A 13,751-nucleotide genomic window follows, 5' to 3' on the forward strand; every position below is an offset into this window, starting at 1 on the left:
GACTCCCAGGAACTATTATCAACAAAAGAGAAGGCAAAACCAACAGCAATAAAAGCAAGCAAAACTTTGCAAGAAACAGCCTTCATTGCTTTGATTTGCTCTGGAATAAGAGTCCATTATCAGTCTCCCCCCCCCCCCCCCCATGCCATCTGTTCATAGGGATGATCAGATTGATTGTTTTTTTAAAGTTCTCAAGTAATATGTTATCAAATTAATTATGTTAACAGCTTCGGCGTGTTATAATTGACATACAAAGTGCACAATTTAGCCCTGGCCAGTTTGTCTCAGTGGATAGAGCGTTGGCCTGCAGACTGAAGGGTCCTGGGTTCGATTCGTGGTCAGGGCATGTGCCTGGGTTACAGGTTCGATCCCCAGTGTGGGGCATGCAGGAGGCAGTCGATCAATGATACTCTCTCATCATTGATGTTTCTATCTCTCTCTCCCTCTCCCTTCCTCTCTGAAATCAATAAAAACATATTTTAAAAAGTGCACAGTTTAAGTTTTGACATATGTACACACTCTTAAAACCATCACAATCAAAATAATGAATATAGCCATCAACCTCGGAGTTTCTCATGCCCCTTTACAATCACCTCGCATTCCTTCCCATCCTCTTCTGCCACATGCTCAGGCGACCACTGAGCTGTTTTCTGTCTATAAATTGGCTTGCCTTTCCTAGCGTTCTATATCAACGGAATCATAGGGCATGTCCTATTTTGGGGGGAGGCAAGGTTTCTGGCTTCTCTTGCTCAGCACAATCGCATTGAGTTTTATGGGTGTAGTATTCCATTGCACGGATGCACCGTAACTTGCTGATCCACTCATCGACTGATGGGCATATGTGTTTGCAGTTTGAGGCTATTACAAACAAAGCTTCTATAAACATTCAAGTAAAAATCTTGGCATGGACATATGCTTTCAATTTTCTTGGGTAAATATTTAGGGGTAGAATAGCCATATCATGTGGTATATGTATGCTCAACTTTTCAAGAAACTGGCAAACTGTTTTCCCAAGTAGTTGTATCATTCTACATTCCCACCAGCCTCGTACGAGAGTTCCAGTTCCTCTATGTCTGTCAACACTTGGTACTAAGTATCTTTTTAATTTTAGCCATTTTAGTGAGTGTGTGGTGGTATCACATTATGGTTTTAATTTGCACTTCCCTAATGACTAGTGATGTTGAGTGCTTCTTAAATTGCTTTTCTGTCATTCATATATCTTGTTTGGTGAATTTTCTATTGACAATCTTTGCCCACTTAAAAAATTGGGTTACCTTCTAGCTATTGAGTTTTGAGAGTACTTTGTTCTGGATACAAGTCCTTTATCAGATATATACTCTGAAATTATTTTCTACCAACCTGTGGCTTTTATTTTTATCCTCTTACCAGTATCTTTCAAGGAGAAGTCTAAAATGTTGATGAAGTCTAATTGAACAATATTGAATTGTGCTTTTAGTGTTAAATCTAAGAATTTCTTTGCCTAACTCAAGATCACAAAAGTTTTCCTGTTTGAGTCAGGAAGTTTTATGTTTTGGGGTTTTTACATTTAGGTCTATGGTTCATCTTGAGTTAATGTTTTATATGTTGCAAAATATGAATTGGTATTTTTTATTTGTTTGATTTGGATACAGATAGCCAGTTGTTTCAGGTGATATGGCTACCAGTTTTCCACTGAATTGTCTTGGAAATTTTGTTGAAAATTAGTTGTTCATGTATGTGTGTGTCTATTTCTGGATTCTTTCTTCTGTTCCATTGATCTGTTAATCTAACTTTATGCCAATAGCACACTGTCTTGATTATATTAGCTTTAAAATAATTTTTGAAATCTGCTAGTGTTAGCCCCGAAACTTGGTTTTATATTTCAAAGTTGTTTTTGAGTATGCTCAGTCTTTTGAATTTCCATATGATTTTTAGAATCAGCCTGCTAGGATTTTGATTGGGCTTTGTTTAACTTGAGATCAATTTGGGAGAACTAATAACAATGTTGAGTTTCCAAGTTATGAACAAGGCACATGTCCATTTATTTAGGTCTTCTTTAATTTCTCTTAGCAATGTTTTATAGTTTTCAGTGTATAAACCTATTACAACCTGTTATTAAAATTATTCCTAAGAGGTTTTTTATGCCTCTATAATAATATTATTTTTAATTTCTGGCTCTTCTTTGCTTGTATATAGACATATAATTAATACCTGCATATTGAGATTGTATCTTACAAACTCACTAGATTCACTCATTAGTTCTAGTAGGTTTTTATAGATTTCATCTGATTTTCTACATAAGGGAGAATGTCATTTTTAAAAAAACAACAAACCAGTTTTACTTCTTTCTTTTCCAATATGGGTGTTTCTTTTCTCTTGCCTTATTGCAATGGCTAAAATGTTCAATGTTGAGATTGGGCATCCTTGTCTTGTTTCTGATCTTAGGAAATAATCATTTCATTTTCCACCATTAAGTATGATGCTATTGTAGGATTTTAAGTAAATACCTTTATCAGGTTGACAAAATTTTATTCTATTATTTTTCTAATAGTTTTTTTAAGTCAGAGATGAATATTGGATTTTTTTCAATGTTTTTACATTTATTGAGATAATTTATGTATTTATTTATATACTAGAGGCCCTGTGCACGACATTTGTGCGGGGGGCTGGGGGATGGAGGGGTGGGGAGGGTCCCTCAGCCCGGCCTGTGCCCTCTCGCAGTCCGCGTCCCCTTGAGGGATATCCCCTGGGACTCCTCTGGGACCCCTTGTGGGTAGCAGGCCCAAGCCGGCAGGCGGACATTCCCCAGGGGTCCTTAGCACTGCAGAGGAGGCAGGAGAGGCTTCTGCCACTGCCGCAGCGCTGCTCACCAACCATGAGCCCGGCTTCTGGCCATGGGAGTGCACTGATCACCAGGGGGCAGCTCCTCCGTTGAGCGTCTGCCCCCCTGGTGGTCAGTGCAAGTCATAGTGACTGGTCGTTCTGCTGTTCAGTCAATTTGTAAATTAGCCTTTTATTATATAGGATTTATAGGTACATATTTTTTAGTTTGTTAATATGATCAATTATACTAATAATTTTTCAAATGTTAAAACAATATTGCGTTGCGTTCTTGGGATAAACTTTACTTGCTCAAAACATATTGTCCTTTCTATATATTTTGAATTCAGTTTGCTAAAATTTTGTTTGGATTTTTGTAATCTCTGCTTATAAATCAGGGATATATTGGTCTGCAATTTCTTTTAATGTCTTTGTCTGGTTTTGGTCTCAGGGTAATCCTGGAGTCATAGAATGAATTGGGAAGTATTGCCACCTTTTCGATTTTTCTAGAAGAGTTTGTGAAGAATGTGTACATATTTAGTAGAATTCATCAGTGCTGCACTATGGGCCTGGAGTTTTCTCTGTGGGAAAGTTTTGAACTCTAAATTCAATTTCTTCAATAGAATCAGGGCTAGTTAGGTTATATAGGTTATATATCTATTTCTTTGTGGATAAACTTTGGTAATTCATGTCTTTCAAGAAATTTGTACATTTAATCTAAGTTGTTGGATTTACAAGCTCAAAATTGTTCACAATATTTCCTTATTATCCTTTTAATACCTGTGGAATCTGCAGTAATCTTCTTCTCATCCCTGATAGTGGTTACTGGTGTATTCTTGCATTCTTTCCTAATCAGTCTGACTTGCTTTTAGTTTCATTGATTTTATCTAATGTTTCAGGCTTTTATTTCATTGATTTCCACTCTGATCTTTATTATTCCCCTTCTTCTGCTTACCTTGGGCTTACTTTGCTCTTATTTCTCTAACGTCTTAAGGTAAAAGCTGAGGTAATTGATTTGCAATCTTTCTTGTATTTCATGTGGCTGTTAATTGCTATAAATTTCCCCAAATCTTGCTTTATAGGCATTCCCCAAATTTTGATATGTTGTTTCTATTTTAATTCATTTCCATATACTTTCTAATTTCCCTTTTTTCTTTACTCATGTGTTACTTAAAAGTGTTTTATTCAACTCATATATATTTGCAGATTGTTATTAATGTCTAATTTATTTCATTGTGGTTAGAGAAGATAATTTGTATGACTTGGATCTTTTAAAAATTTATTGAGTTATTTTATCACCCACAATATGATCTATCTTGGTAAAGGTTCCATGTGCACTTGTAAATATAAATTATATATATATATATATATGTATATTCTATTGTTGTTGGGTGAAGTGTTCTACAAATATCAAATAGATCCAGTGAGTTGATAGTGTTGCTCAAGTCTCCTATATCTTTACTGACTGTTCATGTGTTCTATCAGGTGAGAGCTGGGTGATGACCTCTTTAATTGTGAATTTTTCTATTTCGTCTAGAAGTTTCTATCAACTTTTGTTTCATAAAATTTAACATTCTATTATTAGGTTCATAACTATTCAGGATTGTTATGCCCAATTAATACTTTTATTTTTTTGGTCTCATATGCTATTTGTGTTTTGCCTTAAAAAAAAAAAAATATATATATATATATATAATTGATTCCATAGAGGAAGGGAGGAGAGATAGAAACATCAGTGATGAAAATCATTGATTGGTTGCCTCCTGCATGCCCCCCACTGGGGATCGAGCCCACAACCCGGTCATGTGACCTTGAATGGAATCAAACCCAGGAACCTTCAGTCTGCAGGCCAATGCTCTATCCACTGAGCAAAACTGGCTAGGGCTAGATTAATATTTTTAATGAATTTATTTTCTTTGGCTTTTTTATGTGCTAAATTTTATTTTTAAAATATATTTTTATTGATTTCAGAGCAGAAGGGAGAAGGAGAGAGAGAGATAGAAACATTAATGACGAGAGAAAATCAAAAATGAGCTGCCTTCTGCATGCTCCATACTGGGTATTGAGCCCACAACTTGGGCATGAGCCCTGACCGGGAATCGAACCACGATCTCCTGGTTCATAGGTCGAAGCTCAACCACTGAGCCAGCCAGATGTTTATTATTTTAAACATCTTTATTGTTGAAAAGTATTACATATGTCTCCTTTCTTCTCCCATTGACCCCTTATAGCCCACCCCTGCTCCCCTGCCCCAGGCCTCCACCACCCTATTGTCTGTGTCCATGGGTTATGCGTATATGCATATAAGTTCTTTGGTTGATCTCTTCCCACCCCCCCTGAGATCCCACAGTCTGTTCTATGCTTCTATGTCTCTGGATCTGTTTTGTTCAACAGTTTATTTTGTTCATTAGATTCAACATATGAGTGAGATCATGTTATACTTGTCTTTCTCTGACTGGCTTATTTTGCTTAGCATAATACTCTATAGGTCCCTCCAGGCTGCCTCAAAGGATAAGAGATCCTTCTTTTTTACTGTTGCATCGTATTCCATGGTATACATGTACCACAGCTTTTTTATCCACTCATCTACTGATGGGCACTTGGGCTGTTTCCATATCTTAGCTATTGTAAATTATGCTGCTATGAACATAGGGATGCATACATTCTTTCTGATTGGCGTTTCAGGTTTCTTAGGATACATTTCTAGAAGTGGGATCACTGGGTTAAATGGCAGTTCCATATTTAACTTTTTGAGGAAACTCCATTCTGTTTTCCATAATGGCTGCACCAGCCTGCATTCCCACCAGCAGTGTAGTAGTGTTCTCTTTTCTCCACATCTTCCCCAGCAATTGTCATTTGTTGATTGATGGTAGCCATTCTGACAGGTGTGAGGTGATACCTCATTGTCATTTTATTTTTTTTTAAATATATTTCTTTATTGATTTCAGAGAGGGAGAGGGAGAGAGAGATAGAAATATCAATGATGAGAGGGAATCATTGATCGGCTGCCTCCTGCACGCCCCCTACTGGGGACTGAGCCTGCAACCCAGGCATGTGCCCTTGGCCGGAATCAAACCTGGGACCCCTCAGTCCGCAGGCCGACGCTCTATCCACTGAACCAAACCAGCTAGGGCCCTCATTGTCATTTTAATTTGCATCTCCCTGATGATCAGTGGCATTTATGGCTTATTAGCTAAAAATTCTTGGTGTAGTTATTTTAGTGATTGCTGTAGGCCTTTCAGTTTACATCTATAACTCATCACAGTCTACTTCCAAAGGATATTACATAACTTCACATACATTATTAGAAACTTACAATAATATCCATTTCTCATATCCCAACATTTGTACTATTATTCTATATTTTACTTTTACACATTATAAACTCCACACTATTGTTAATGTTGTTGTTTAAATGATCAATTATCTTTTAAAGAGATTTAAATTTTTTTAAAAAATCTTAACATAGTTACTCAGGTAATTATTTCGATTCTTTAAATGTCTTTGGTAGATCTATATTTCTATCTGATATAATTTCCTTCCTGCTGGAAGGAATTTCTTTAACTTTTATTTTGGTTACAGTGTGCTGCTGAATTCTCTTGGCTGCTGTATGTCTAAAAATGTCTTTACTTGGTCTTGTTTTAGAAAGATATTCTTGTCCAGCCAGTGGTGCTCAGTAGTTGAGTGTCAACTTATGAACAAGGAGGTCATAGTTGATTCCTGGTCAGGGCACATGCCCAGGTCGTGGACTCGATCCCCAGTAGGGGGTGTGCAGGAGGCAGCCGATTAATGATTCTTTCTCATCATCATTGATGTTTCTATCTCTCTCCTTCCCCTGCCCTCTCTGAAGTCAATAAAAATATTTTTTAAAAAAGGATATTCTTGCTTCATATAGAATTCTAGGTTTTTTCTTTCAATACTATAAAAAGGCTGTTCCACTGTCCTTTCACTTGCATTATATCCAGTGAAGAATCTGCTGTTAAACCTTACCTTTGTTCCTCTGCATGTGATGTGTCTTCTTCCTTCTGACTGCTTTTAAGTAGACTAGACTACTGGAAATGAGCTCATGAATTAGGTGTTTTGTGTGTTTTTTTAAAAAATTATATGCTCCAGTGCATATTATCAAGTTAATAAAATGAGTCAGTGAGCAACTAATAATTTGAGGGGGGAAGGAAAGAGGTTTCCTATTGACGTAAAAAATAGTTAGAAAAAATATAATCTTGATTATAAGTCATGACACCAAAATTGATAAAATGCACTTGACTTATCAATATGCAGTACTTTTGTGAAGAAAACCATACATCTCCATGGGATATAGAAAATATCACTAAATGGAGAGAGAGATATCTTACCCATGTCTCATATGAGACATCTTAACCCCATAACAGTAATGTTGTGGCCCCACCCCATAACAAAGAAGCAGAATTTCCGGAGGATGAGGCCTAGAAATCAGGATTTTAAAAAGATTCCCAGGTGATTCTAATGTGCAGCCAAGGTTGAGAACCACTGCTCTAAAGCTTACCTGGAAATAAAAATCATGGGGAAGTAGGGGAATTCTGAGAAAGAAAAGTAGATTACTTCTAACATAAGACTGTGTACTGTGAATCAATAGTAATTTTTAAAATGGGGTAGTAGACCAATGTAACCCAACACAGATTGGGTTTTAATATATGATAAAGATGGAATTTCAAAGCAATGAAGAGATGGACTATTCAGTATATGGCATTGGTAGAATTGCTTATTAATGCCTCATTCTTATATCAAAATCAATTATAGACAAAGATTTAAATGTAAAAACAAAACTATAAAAACACTGAGGAAGTTCTAACTGGTATGGTTCAGTGGATAGAGTGTCGGCCTATGGACTCAAGGGTCCCAGGTTTGATTCTGGTCAAGGGCATGTACCTTGGTTGTGGGCACATAACCAGTTAGGGAGTGTGCAGGAGGCAGCTGATCGATGTTTCTCTCATCGATGTTTCTAACTATCCCTCTCCCTTCCTCTCTGTAAAAATCAATAAAAAATATTTTTAAAAAATACTGAGGAAAATGAGTAAATTAATCATATCAACTAAGAGTAGGAAGACCTTTCTGAAAATGACATAAAGCACCTATTGAAAAATCTAACTAAAACAAAAGTTAAAATAAACATAAATCCAGCAAATCTTAGCTAGAACAACAACAGCAAACACACACTGTAAACAAAATACATTGGCAAAAATGTAACTTTTATCTCAGGCAAATGGCTAGCCATATATACATCCCCTAAAATCAACATGAAAAAGCCACTAGGAGAAAATAATGGGTGCAGACATGAACAGGTAATTCAAAGAAGAAATGGTTGAGATACACAAATATAGACTCAACCTTAGTAAATAATGGAAGTTCAAATTAAAGCAAAAATAAGCAAACATAAAACCCTTTTCGCCTATCAGTTTTATGAAAAAAAGAAAGATGTGCAATATTTCATACATGGGAGCATATTAATAATAAGACTGCACTATTATAAAGTGGCTTAACAAAGATGCTCATTTCTATTCCATACTCCCTGTGTGAATGGTCCAGCTCAATTTAGACAGCTTCGCAAATGGGGATCTTGCCCTGGGCCCTGTGACTCAGCCTCTTTCACAAGCTCTGAGCTCCAGTCAGGTTGTGTGTGCGTGTTTGTGTTGGGGGAGGTGGGGATGGTGGCTGTCTTCCTCCTTCTGAGACTTGTTCCAAGATGCCAGCAGGCCCTTCCAATTTGTCCTGTCTTACCTCCGATTGATGTGGCTATATTGTTCTCTCTCAGGCTGGCCTTACATCATGCCCAACAAGGGACAGACATTTCTTGTATGAATGGGGCTACTATTCTCACTTTGTACATGTGTCCTTGCTTAGCCTTCTCTCTCCTTGCAGTGTGTGGTCAACAGAGAATGAGGCTGGTCTAAATTTGCAGTGATTATGGCCTAAAGAGCTCAAGAGAAGGCACTGTTGAAAAATGTGCTGTTTTGCATTCATGCTATAAATTTTGAATGGCAAATTTCACATGGCTAGAAATGAATTATGGTCCATATTTTCCTGCCTACTCTGGGCAGGACTTGTATTTGTCTTCATCATCAGTGAAGCACAGTACAATCTTTGACAGTCGTGGAAATTATTGGAAGATGTACTCTTGGGAGTCGTAATGTAACCAGCACTAAAATAAATAATACTAGGGGCCTGCATAGGCAAGATAACCTATGTTGTTTCAATACAAATTTCCAAGAACTATGGTATTTGAAGTAACAACTGTTTCTTTTTCTCTGGGTGGGATATGATATTAACCAAGAAGGGTGCATTTGAATTTGACAATAACACAGAGATAGTTCCTAGACTTGGACAGGAAAATATGGTGCACTTATAACAATAAGACATTTTAAAATTAAATTATTTACTTTGGAATGTGAAGGAAGTAAATATATTTCTTTAAAGACTAGAACAAATTACACCAAAGTTTTACAGTGATTGTGTCTGCGCGTTGGCTTCACAACAGACTTTGTTTTTCATGTGTTCTTCGATGCGGTCATGTTAAATTAGAAAACAATAAGTTGGCCATGGTCACAGAGCTAGCTAAGTCATAGAAACAAATGCTCTTTGAGTCCAAACGCCATATTCTTTTCTCTTAAAAACTAAAAAAAAGCACATAATTAAATTATCCCGTTCCTTTCCAGAGGCAACCACGGTTAGTTTCTCTGTATCCTTCAAGAGACAGAAAATGTAAACATATGTTTGTCTGTGTTTTTAGACATATGTTTGTGTTTTTTTAGAAACAAAAAATTAATTGGGGTAACGTAGGTTAAAGACATTTTATAATTTCAGGTGCATTATAGTATGGTATCTGTATCCCAATTGTGTGCTCACCAGCCAGTCTAGTTTCTTTCTGTCATCACATATTTGACCCCATTAACCCTGTTCATCCCTCCACCTGAATATTTTTTTGGTATGTGTGCTGAAACTCGGGATATTTTAAATTTTTAAACACAGATGGTAAACACACACTCACACTCTTCAGTATTTTGCTGTTTTAGTTGATAATAGCCTGGAGATCTGACCATATCAGTACATAACAAACCTCTTTTTAACAACCGTACGATATTCTATTAAGTAGATGTTTGCATCATAATTTATTAACCAGTTATCAATGTATTGCTATTTCAAACAATATTGAACTTAATATTCTCACACACATGCTTAAAAATACATGTGAGAGAACATGGTAGGATAACTTCCTGTAAGTGAATGTGCTAGGTCACAGGGGGTCCTTACTTACACTGTCACCAACAACCATGCACATGTATCTTTATCATAAGTTTGCCTGCTTCCTGAGTTTTGCCATTCTCTATGTGTGTTTTTTTATGCTCTTTTCAGAATAGATTACTACCAATTTCAGCCTTTACTTGGTTTGTGACTTTGGGTAAGCCCATTTAATCTCTCTGAACCTTCTTCTTTAATGGAAGTAATGTTCATTTTCTATAGTTTTTTGTTAAAATTAAAGGATATATGGAAAAGGCTAACTATTATACAAATAGGCAGATCAATATTTTATATTTTCTACATATAGATAGCTATTGTACTTTCCTTCCACTTGTCTACTTCTATTCTTTGTACAGTAACTGTTCAGGTTTTATCATGCATCTACCTGCTTTCCACATCTTTTTCACATGTCCTTCCCCTCTCCCCCCAAATCTGATGGTCAAATGAATCTTAATGAATTCAAGTTCCAGTTGTTACTCTCCTGCTTCTGCCAGACAAAACCGCTCTATATCTTAGAGGAAATTCTGTACCTTATTTTCCATTTTCTAGCCCCAGCCCCACCCTACCTTCCTGTGATTTTTCACTATGCTTTTGGCCATTGTTATAATTCCTTTTAAATATTCCTGCACAGAGTGATATGTGCTTGATTAAATTAGTGCCGCCAGTCAGTTGCCCCAAGTTTACACTTCAGGACTAGTGGGTTTGGCTCAGGGGGTAGAGTGTTGGCCCTCGGACTGAAGGGTTGTGGGTTCGATTCCGGTCAAGGGCACGTATCTCAGTTGTAGGCTTGATCTCTGACACCAGTTGAGGCAAATGCTGGAGGCAACCGGTCAATGTGTTTCTCTTACATCCACATTTCTCTCTCCCCCTCCTTGGATCCCTTCCATTCTAAGAAATCAATGAGAAAATATTCTTGGGTGAGGATTAATGAAAGTTTACACACTGTGCTCTAGATGAGATGAAAAAACCCTATTAGAGAGGTGGCTATCACAAGTACCATCTACTATCCATGTATTCATACCAGCCAGATGCTTGCTTAATTAGCACAGAGAATGTCAGAGTGGCTTTTTATTATATTGATGCATTATATTAGTATGATGCATATTTGAAATGGGTTCTGAGAAATTAAAGGTGTTCAGATATGTACTTATAAAATAGGCTAAAATGTTCAGACATTCTCCATTATTTCATAAACTGGGTATAAGATCCAGCAAGTATGATACACTTTGCCCTTAAAAGTGGTTCCCAAACCTTGAACCAAGAGTTCTATGGGTAGATACTGGGTTTAAGGATTTCTGGTTCTTTCATGCCCATTTAAAGGATATGAGTCTATTTTTCATGCAAAGTGTGATCAAATCACCCCAAATGATAAAGAGCTAGAACTTCACCATTTGCTTACAAATTATAGGAACAGTTTTGTGCTTGGTTATAAGAAATGCTTAACAAATGTCTGAGTGGTAGAATTTGATCTAAGACTTTCATTGGATTCTGTTAATATGACTTTGGGGGAATAGCTCTCACCCATATTAAACTCTTTGTTTAACCAACAAAATCCCCAAGAGTTGGACATGACAAAACTGTCTTCAGCTCAGAATAATTGGACAGTTTTAATGACCTGAACACTTTTCCACTTCCTATAAAAGTTTGCCTGCATGCTTTCCCACTTTCTGGAAGGCCCACTGTGAATACCCAATTTCTATAACTTCAAGTCTTCCCAGTATTCAACCTGAGTACCACTTACTGCACTTAAAATTTGTCCTTGTGGTCCACTTTATAGCACTTGGTAGCTTTTTTTTTTTTTTTAGTAGAATCACATATAGGCTGTATTTTTTATCCTCAAACTATGTCATACAGTGTTTCCCTCTGCACATGTAAATTAGGATTGAACAGGTGACTAGTGGAATAAATATGCTCAAATTGCCCAGTGTTGGGAGAGAGAGCATTCATTAATGCTACAATTACTGAGTGCTTACTATATACTAAGCATTTTTCTAGGCAGCAATCCATTTCTACCAAGTTTTCTGGGTAGGCAGCAATCAACACGACAAAGTCTGCCTTCAGAGAACTCATATTCGAGTAGAAAAGACAACAAACTAAGTATAAAATTAGTGATAAATGCTATGAGGAAAGCCCAGTTAAGAGAATAGCAGTGGCTCGAGGTTGCTATTTTAGAAGAGGGTAGAGTGGGGAGATGTGTAGGAATCTTGAAGGCTGTGGTAACTGATTTTTGTGAAGGGAAACCTAGTTTCTTCTTTAAAAGCGTTGCCCATAGGCCATAGAAAGATTGGCTATCTCTTGGTCTGTGGATACTCCTACTTGTCTCCACATACTCACCCTCCCCTTCCTGAGTAACAGAGGCTGGAGTCTAACCAGACACAAGACACACAGGTGGGGATGACATAGTCAAGCCTCACTTGCAGGCCATGGGACTATGTTCAGAACAAGAGCAAAAGTAATTTGTGCCTCTTGCAGATCATGCTTTTTTTTTTTTTTAAACACCTATATATTTTTTATTGATTTCAGAGAGGAAAGGAGAGATAGAAACATCAATGATGAGAGTCAATGATTGGCTGCTCCCTGCATGCCCCCACCTGGAGATTGAGCCCACAACCAGGGCACGGGCCCTTGACCGGAATTAAACCCGGGGCCCTTCAGTCTGCAGGCCAATGCTCTATCCATTGAGCCAAACCGGTTAGGGCAAGATCATGCTCTTAAAAGGAGACTTCTGTCTTCTCCCCCTTGTGCCTTTCTCCCTTAGTTGTTTGGATACAGACAGGTGGGCAGAAGCTGAAGCAGCCATCTTGTACGGTAACAGACCCACTGGTTGAGGATGGCAGAGCAACAACACAATAGGAGTTGGTGCATCACCCCAGACTGCTATGCTGTTAAGAAAGGAATACACTTCTATCTCGTATAAACTATGTTTGGTTTTTTGTTACGACACAAGTAGCTTGTACCCTAATTCAGAGGCATACTGGAGAAGCAGTATCTTACCCACAAGGAAGTTAATTATATAACCAGGAAGTATTTATGGGTATAGCTCCAACAATTCAAAGGGCCAGAATAAAAAGGCCAGGATAAAAAGGCAGCATGATATTCTAGAAAAAAAAACTTAATTAATCCTGTTTTTTTCAGCCCCGCCTCTGTCTTTTAACTATAGTAAACGCTTGAAAAAGTTCTTTTTCCACCTACAGAATAGGGTTGTTGTGTATAATTACATGGAAACACTCTGAAAGCATAATACAGCTTATCAACAAATGATTATAGCATTTGGTTTACAAAATAACTTATTTAGGCTTATCAGAGCTAACCTTAATCACTCAAATGGTTTCTTTTCATGATTTATGACTGAAAAGGAGTCTAAGCCGCCTGGAAGATCCTTCCCAAGTCTAAGTATATGAAAGATAAAGAATGTAACATGTCACAATCTCCAGGGCTACATTAGGATTTTAAATATGAAAATAATTTAAATTTATAACATTCATTGGACAGTTTATCCCAAATCTTTCCACTGGGATAATTTGTTTCAACCTACTCCTCACTGAGTACTTGGCAGGAATGACTAAGTGACCCCGGCCCCACCCCTGGCCCCGTCAATTTCAAACACATGGACCCGAACGCTAAGAGTATGTAAGCTTGCTCCTGAACGGTAAAATGAATGCTTACTAACTAAAGGACAG

Source organism: Myotis yumanensis, unplaced genomic scaffold (genome assembly GCF_028538775.1).
Source record: "Myotis yumanensis isolate MYYU_CA2020_CCGP unplaced genomic scaffold, mMyoYum1.0.hap1 SCAF_12, whole genome shotgun sequence".
Classification (NCBI taxonomy): Eukaryota; Metazoa; Chordata; class Mammalia; order Chiroptera; family Vespertilionidae; genus Myotis; species Myotis yumanensis.